Here is a 7,817-nt window from a genome sequence, read left to right as displayed (position 1 = left end):
TGGGGCCCGAAGATGGTCGTGAGAGGGCGGTGATCTGTTAGTAGGGTGAACTGTCTCCCGTACAAATATTGGAGAAACTTGCGAACGCCATAAACGATGCTCAGTGCTTCTCGTTCTATTTGGGCGTAGTTAGTTTCAGCTCTGTTCAAAGTCCTAAATGCGAATGCTGTCGGCTTCTATTCTCCATTTGGCATGATATGAGAAACGACCGCTCCAACAACATATGACAATGCATTGCAAGCTAACTGTATTGGTAATGAAAGGCTAAAATGCGTCAAAGGCTCTGAATTCAGGAGCGTGTCCTTTGCTGTCATGAACGCCTCCTGACACTTGTTAGTCAATTCCCACTTCTTGCCTTTACATAGAAACCAATGCAGCGGCCTCAGCATCGAAGCTCGTTTCGGTATGAACCGTCATAGTAGTTCAGTAACAATAGAAAAGAACGCAGCTGGCTGATATTTTCAGGTGCTGGGGCATCCTCGATTGCCTTGGTCTTGGACGGTGCCTTGTGAAGGCCTGTGGCATCGATCACATGACCGAGGTACTCAACTGATGCATGAATAAAATCGCATTTATCCCTGCGAACTCTGAGTCCGCAATCCCTCAGTCTCTGTAGCATTGCATCCAAGTTACGCAGATGGTCTTGGTCATCACACCCAGTAACTAAGATATCATCTAAATAGCAGTGGACTCCAGGCAATCCACTAACGATCTGGTCCATAGCATGTTGGAAATGCGATGGAGCTAAAGTAAATTCGAAAGGTAGTCGACGATACCTAAATAGGCCCTTGTGCATCACAATAGTCAGCATTTCTCGTGACTGTTCATCCACATGCATTTGCAGGTAGGCTTGACAGAGGTCGACTGGCCCCCAGCAAGACCCGCAAACAAATCATCAATATGGGAAAGTGGATATTGCTCCACGGACAATACAGGGCTAACAGATACTTTAAAATCGCCACATATCCTAACTCCACCCCCTTTCTTGAGCACTGGTAAGATGGGCGTTGCCCATTCACTCATGCTGCATGGTTCTAGTACTCAGCTTTCAACTAGGGCTTCGAAGTCACCCTCGACTTTTGGTCTGATGGCATAGGGTACAGGTCGGACCTTCATGAACTTGGGTTTGCTATCCTGCTTAATAGGGAGCTTCACAATAATATCTTTCATGCTACCCAGTTCTCCAATAAAGAATTCTGCATGTTTCTTTAAGATGGCGGGTAAGCCTGGATCATTGTGTGACATCATATAGACTGATGACCAGTCTAATTTTATTTCCTCCATCCACGAACGTCCCAGCAGGGAGGGCTAGTCTCCTTTAACTATGTAGAGTGGTAACTTCCTAGTTTGTTCATTCAACTAAACTGTGACCTCAGTGATATCTCTCACGGTTACTCTTTCACCAGAATATGTCTTTAATGCTATGTTAGCTGGCTGAAGTGGAAGGTGCTTTAATGTCTTTTTGTAGACTGTCTCTGACATAAGAGATACTGCTGCCCCGGTATCGATCTGCATTCGCACAGGCTGCCCCTCCAACAAGGGCGATAGCCAGTAGCCATGCGAATCCCCAGCTACAGTCAGCACGCTCAGTGATCATTCCTCCTCTGACGTGTCACTTGCCTCTGTTTTGTCCTGTTCTACAGAGCCGACATGCTTCTTTGTCTTTTGTCTGAATGTTTCTTTACTTCCTTCCGTCTTTGACGTTATCTCTGTGTCCTTTTTATTTCTGCATGTGCGCTGACTATGTCCCTTTTTACCACAACTGTGGCAATCCATGTCCACACAACAGCATGCAGACGCAAGATGCCCCGTTTTGCCACAACGGCAGCATGGCCCTTGGCTCTCTGTTCTTACTTTGTGCACTTTTTCTTTTGTACCCAAATGTTGCGCTTCCTTAGCTGCCAACTCCATGGAAATACTGATTTCAATGGCCCTTTGTAGTGTCAGGTTAATCTCCATTAATAGTCTCTTCTGTAAGGCTTCAGTCAGTTCTCATACCATACACTAGCCTATCTCTTATAGTATCATTTAGCACGTCATTAAACTCACAGTGCTCTGATAGTCTTTTTAGGGCAGCTACAAACATGGTCACTGTTTCTCCTTCTTCCTGGTTACGCCTGTGGAACCTAAACATTTCAGCTATGACTAGGGGTTTGGGTGAAAAATGCCCTTTTAGTATCTCCAGAATTTCGCTATATTGTTTAGTCCCTGGTTTATCTGGATGCACTAAAGTACGCAAAAGATTGAAAGTCTTTGGTCCCATCACACTTAACAATGTAAGTACTACTTTGTTCCCTCCAATGTCATTTGCTTGTGTGAAGTATTCAAATCGTTCTGTGTATGAGCTCCATTGTTCGACATTCTCATCAAATGGTCCAGTGTGAACGACAATTCCAGCCATTTTCCTTCTCTCAGGATCCTATTTATCATTCACTAAGGATCCTTCCAATGCTGAACTCAACTAACATCACTATCAGTTATTTACTGCTTCAATTCACAGGTCGTTCCACAGTCGAATAAGTGTCCTTCCCGATTTACTCACTGCTTTTACTCCCCTTTTTCAAGTCGTTAGTACATTATACGCCATCTCGTCTTCCCGACATTGCAAGCTCCTTTATCCTCGAGCCAGCCTCACTTTAATTAACTGTCCATGGCAAAAATAACAGTTTTAAACACGTAAAACATATAAGTATGTGAAGGGGTTGGATCGGGTGGATGCGGGGAAGATGTTCCCGATGATGGGTGAAGCTAGAACTAGGGGACATAGTCTTAGAATAAGGGGCTGCTCTTTCAAAACTGAGATGAGGAGGAACTACTTCACTCAGAGGGTGGTAGGTCCATGGAATATGCTGCCGCAAAAAGCTGTAGAAACTACATCATTACATAAATTTAAAACAGAAATAGACAGTTTCCTAGAAGTAAAGGGAATTAAGGGTTACGGGGAGTGGGCAGGAATTTGGACATGAGTCTAGGTTTGGATCGGTCATGGCCCTGTGGGTAGCGGAGCGGGCCCAGAGGCCGTGTAGCCTGATCCTGCTCCTATTTCGTGTGTCTAATTCTGTTAGATTCAGGAGATGGTTCTGTGATAGTGGATTGGCAGTTAGGATCAGATCAGCCATGATCTTATTGAATGGCGGAGCAGGCTCGAGGGGCCGATTGGCCTACTGCTGCTCCTATTTCTTATGTTCTTAAAACCCGACTATCTTCCGCACAGCAGAGCCATGTAAGTTCAGACGTCCTCGTCGCCACTTTTGTTAAATCTCAGGAGTTTAATAACATTTCTTGTATAACAATTAAAAGAGTACGCAGGAGACAGAGTTCAGTTAACAGCCATCACTTTCAAGAGAGTCTTCTCAACTCGATGCACTCTATTTCCCATAGTGTATTGCACATCACAACTACGGTAAGCTATATGGAACAATTCGAATACAACATTCTAAATACACAACAGTCACGTCCCTGGGTGGTCTCAAACCATCAACCTTTCAGTTAACAGCCGAACGCGCTGGCTCATTGCGCCCCAGAGACAAGTGACGAAAACTTTACAATTGGAATTATTCCACAGGAACCCAAGTGATTATGTACCAGAGCGTTCGCAGCAGAGGCACCGATTTTGCAGCAAATGAGAAGCTGCGTGGTTCCAATGGAATGTCGGGGTTGTCGTGGCCGAATGGTTAAGTCGATGGATTTTAAATCCATTGGAGTTTCCCCGCGCAAGTTCGAATTATGCCGACTACGGAAATGAGGACATCGTCCCCAATGAGCCATTTTTACTGCATTTTAACCGCTGCCTTTCGGTTCCTGTGCCGAGACACATTCAAAGCTACAATCAAACAACGATTCAAGCAGAAAGTTAAACAAGCACTTCAGCCCATTATTACATCACGACATCACGAGAGGCCTAGGCCACAGGAGAAATACTACATTGATTAATGCTCTTGAAACCGTGAAAGCAATTTTAAACGTCGAATATATTTATTTTGCAACCCATTGAAGAAAATGCACGTCGTCCGCGCAGCCATCTTCAAGTTGATGCTGCTTCCTACTGCGATGCTTATTTAATGAACTAAGCCAGACGAGCCACAGTTCGCAACCCCGCTGGCCAAGATCGGTATATGAGAACGTAAGAAATAGGAGCAGGATTTGGCCATGCGTTCCTCGAGCCTGCTCCGCCATTCAATAAGATCATGGCTGATCAGATGTTCGACTCAACGCCACTTTCGCACCCGCTTCCCCTAACGCTTGACTCCCTTGTAGCTCAAATATATGTCTATCTCCGCCTTGAATATAATCAATGACTCCGCTTCCACAGCTCTCTGGGCTAGAGGATTCCAAAGATTCACGACCGTTTGAGAGAAGAAATTCCTCCTCATCTCCGTCTTAAATGGGCTACCTCTTATCCTGAAACGCTGCCCCCATGTTCTAGATTCTCGCAGGAGGGGAACATCCTCCCTGCATCTACACTGTCAATCCCCCACAGAATCATATAAAGAGACAAAGAGGGAGACAGAGACAAAGATAGACATATAGAGCGAGAGCCTCAGTTTGACGTCTTACAGACTCGTCCGAGGGAAAAGGGACTTCAGCTATGTTGAGAGTGTGGAGAAGCTGGGATTGTTTTCCTCAGAAGGTTAAGAGGAAATTTAATTGAGGCTTTCAAAACTAAAGTGGCTTTGATTGAGGTAATAAGGAGAAACGCTTTCCAGTGGCAGGAGTGACGGTAACCAGAGGACACCGATTGAAGATAACCAGCAAAAGAATCAGTATGGGGAGAATTGTCTTACGCAGCAAGGGCTCAGGACTAATGAATATCTTACTGCTCAGGATAAGTTATCACGGCCCAGGCACTCTCTCATTCCAGGATTGCAACCGTTTATAAGTCTCAAATGTTGCATTTTTCACACTGGCAATGAGTTGATTGATAGCCGTGCTGTGATCAGCTAAGTTTGTTAGGGAGATGCAGTTGACAAGAAAATACATGGAATACGGATAATAACCGTGACTGTTCTGATACTGTGAGCTACAGTTAAATGTGGGCATGTAAACATTTAAAGTGTCTCGTTCCAAATGTAATTTCCGGCTGGCTTTGAAAGAGCAGCCATTTCACAGAATGCCTAATGATAAGCTGCTGACTGTCGAAGCAGCAGCGCTGCGGAAAGTTGAAAGGTTGATGATGTGCAAGCATTGCTTCGCGCGGGTGTTTTGATTGGTGGCATTTCAAACAGCCCCAAAATGCACTGTTCTCTGGGCAGGAAACGAACCCGAGCAGCCGTGGTGAACGCGCCGAATCCTAACCACTAGTCCAGCAGAAAAGCTGCGAAAAACTTCCTGCCAAGAAGCAGAGCAACGCAGTTATTCCTCCTTGCTGCTTTGAAATTCAAATCACTTTCACGCCAGGCAAACTTTTCGTACAAGATGACATCTTTTAGACGAGAACACAAAGGACATGTTCACTAAGCCACAGCATCAAGTGCGGGAAGGCGTCCATTTGGCATATATTTCCTTCTATGCTTTTCTCAGAGACAGAGGCATAAAGTCAGAGAGAAGCCGTCGGGGCATTGAATACTGAACATGATAATATCCACGACATTGTAGAGGAAATGGTTATGCAGTGCTTGAGACAAAGGAGCAAACACACACAAAATACTCGTATGTGCTCTCTTTGTGTGGGTATGTCTCAGATATCCATCTCAGTGTCATGCATTCATGGAGGCTAGCAGCACGGTGGGAGCCCATTCGGCCAATCGTGCCTGTGCTGTCTCTTTGAAAGAGCAGTCGTGCTTTCTCCCGCTGTTATCTCATTTTCTCTCTCCCTCCTCAGTGCCCCACACAAAAGGCAAACAGAAGGAGAACACTCTACGAACGAGGAACTGGTGCAGGGAGTTGTTATAAATTTCTTCATTTGCAAGTACATATTTTAAAATTATTTTCGTTCATTTTGTTCGATTCAACTTTTCCCAGGTTATTTTTAAGGAGCTGCCCAAAGGTTTAAAATTGGAGATGTTAAAAATCCTCCCCGTCGGGGAATTGAAACCCGGTCGCCCGCGTGACAGGCGGGGATACTCGCCACTATACTAACGAGGAACTGCAAAATGCCGAATCTTTCAGAGCAAAAATCGTCCTGTGAACAGAGGGACAGAGGCAGAAGGGACAGAATTAAGAATAAGAACAGAAGGAATAGGAGCAGGAGTGGGCCATTCGGCCCCACGTGCCTGCCCCGCCATTCAATAAGATCATGGCTGATAAGATCTTCTACGCAACGCCACTTTCCTGCCCGCTCCCCATAACCCTCGACTCCACTGTAGCTCAAATATATGTCTATCTCCACCTTGAATATATTCAATGACTCCGCCTCCACAGCTCTCTGGGGCAGAGGATTCCAAAGATTCACGACATTCTGAGAGAAGAAATTCCTTCTCATCTCCGTTTTAAATGGGCGACCGGATATCCTGGAGCTTTGCCCGCTAGTTGTAGATTCCCCCAGGAGGGGAAACATCCTCCCTGCATCTATCCTGTCAAGCACCCTCAGAATCCTATACAGAGAGAGACAGGGACAAAGAGGGAGACAAAGATAGACATACAAAGCGAGACACTCAGTTTGACGTCTTGCAGAGTGGTCCGAGGAATAAGGAACTTCAGTTATGTTGAGAGTTTGTGATTGTTTTCCTCAGACGGTTAAGAGGAAATTTAATAAGAGGCTTTCAAAATTACAAGGGGATTTGATAGAGGTAATAAGGAGAAACGCTTGCCAGTGGCAGGTATGACGGTAACCAGAGGAGACTAATTGAAGATAACAGAATCAGAATGGGGAGAATTGTATTACGCAGCAAGGGCTCAGGCCTACTGAATATCTTACTGCTTAGAAATGTTATCACGGCCCAACTCTCTCTCACTAAAGCCTTGCAGACGTTGCTAACTTTCAAATGTTGCATTCTTCACACTGGCGTTGAGTTGATTGATAGCCGTGCTGTGATAAGCTAAGTTTGTTAGGGGGGTGCAGCCTGCAAGAAAATACATGGAAGTTCGATAATAACCGTGACTGTTCTGACACTGTCAGCTGCAGTTAAATGTGTGCATGTACACGTTTAAATTGTCTCGTTCCAAATGCAATTTCTTGCTGACTTTGAAACAGCAGGCATTTTACAGAAGGCAAGGAAGTGCATTGTGTCCCTGTTGAGGCAGCAGCAGTGTTGAAATTGCAAAGGTTGATCAGGAGCAGGCATTGCTTCGCGCGGGTGCATTGATTGGAAGCATTTCAAACAGCCTCAAAACGCACTGTTTCCTAACCGGGAATCGAACCCGGGCCGCGGCGCTCCACTAGACCACCAGAAAAGCTGCCAAGAAGCTGCCTGCCAGCAAGCAGAGCAACGCAGACTTTCCTCCTTGGTGCTTTGAAATTCAGATCACTTTCACGCCAGGCAAACTTTTCGTCCAAGATGACATCTTTTAGACGAGAACACAAAGGACATGTTCACTAAGCCACAGCATCAAGTGCGGGAAGGCGTCCATTTGCCATATATTTCCTTCTATGCTTTTCTCAGAGACAGAGACATAAAGTCAGAGAGAAGCCGTCGGGGAAGTGAAAACTGAACATCATAATATCCACGACATTGTAGAGGAAATGGTTATGCAGTGCTTGAGACAAAGCAGCAAACACACACAAAATACCCGTATGTGCTCTCTTTGTGTGGGTATGTCTCAGACATCCATCTCAGTGTCATGCATTCATGGAGGCTGGCATCACGGTGGGAGGCCATTCGGCCAATCGTGCCTGTGCTGTCTCTTTGAAAGAGCAGTCGTGCTTTCTCCCGCTGTAA

Source organism: Somniosus microcephalus, unplaced genomic scaffold, assembly GCF_052327205.1.
Source record: "Somniosus microcephalus isolate GS21.2 unplaced genomic scaffold, FLI_Smic_1.0 unresolved_chr5, whole genome shotgun sequence".
In the NCBI taxonomy this organism is placed as follows: Eukaryota; Metazoa; Chordata; class Chondrichthyes; order Squaliformes; family Somniosidae; genus Somniosus; species Somniosus microcephalus.
This window is presented reverse-complemented; position numbering follows the sequence as displayed.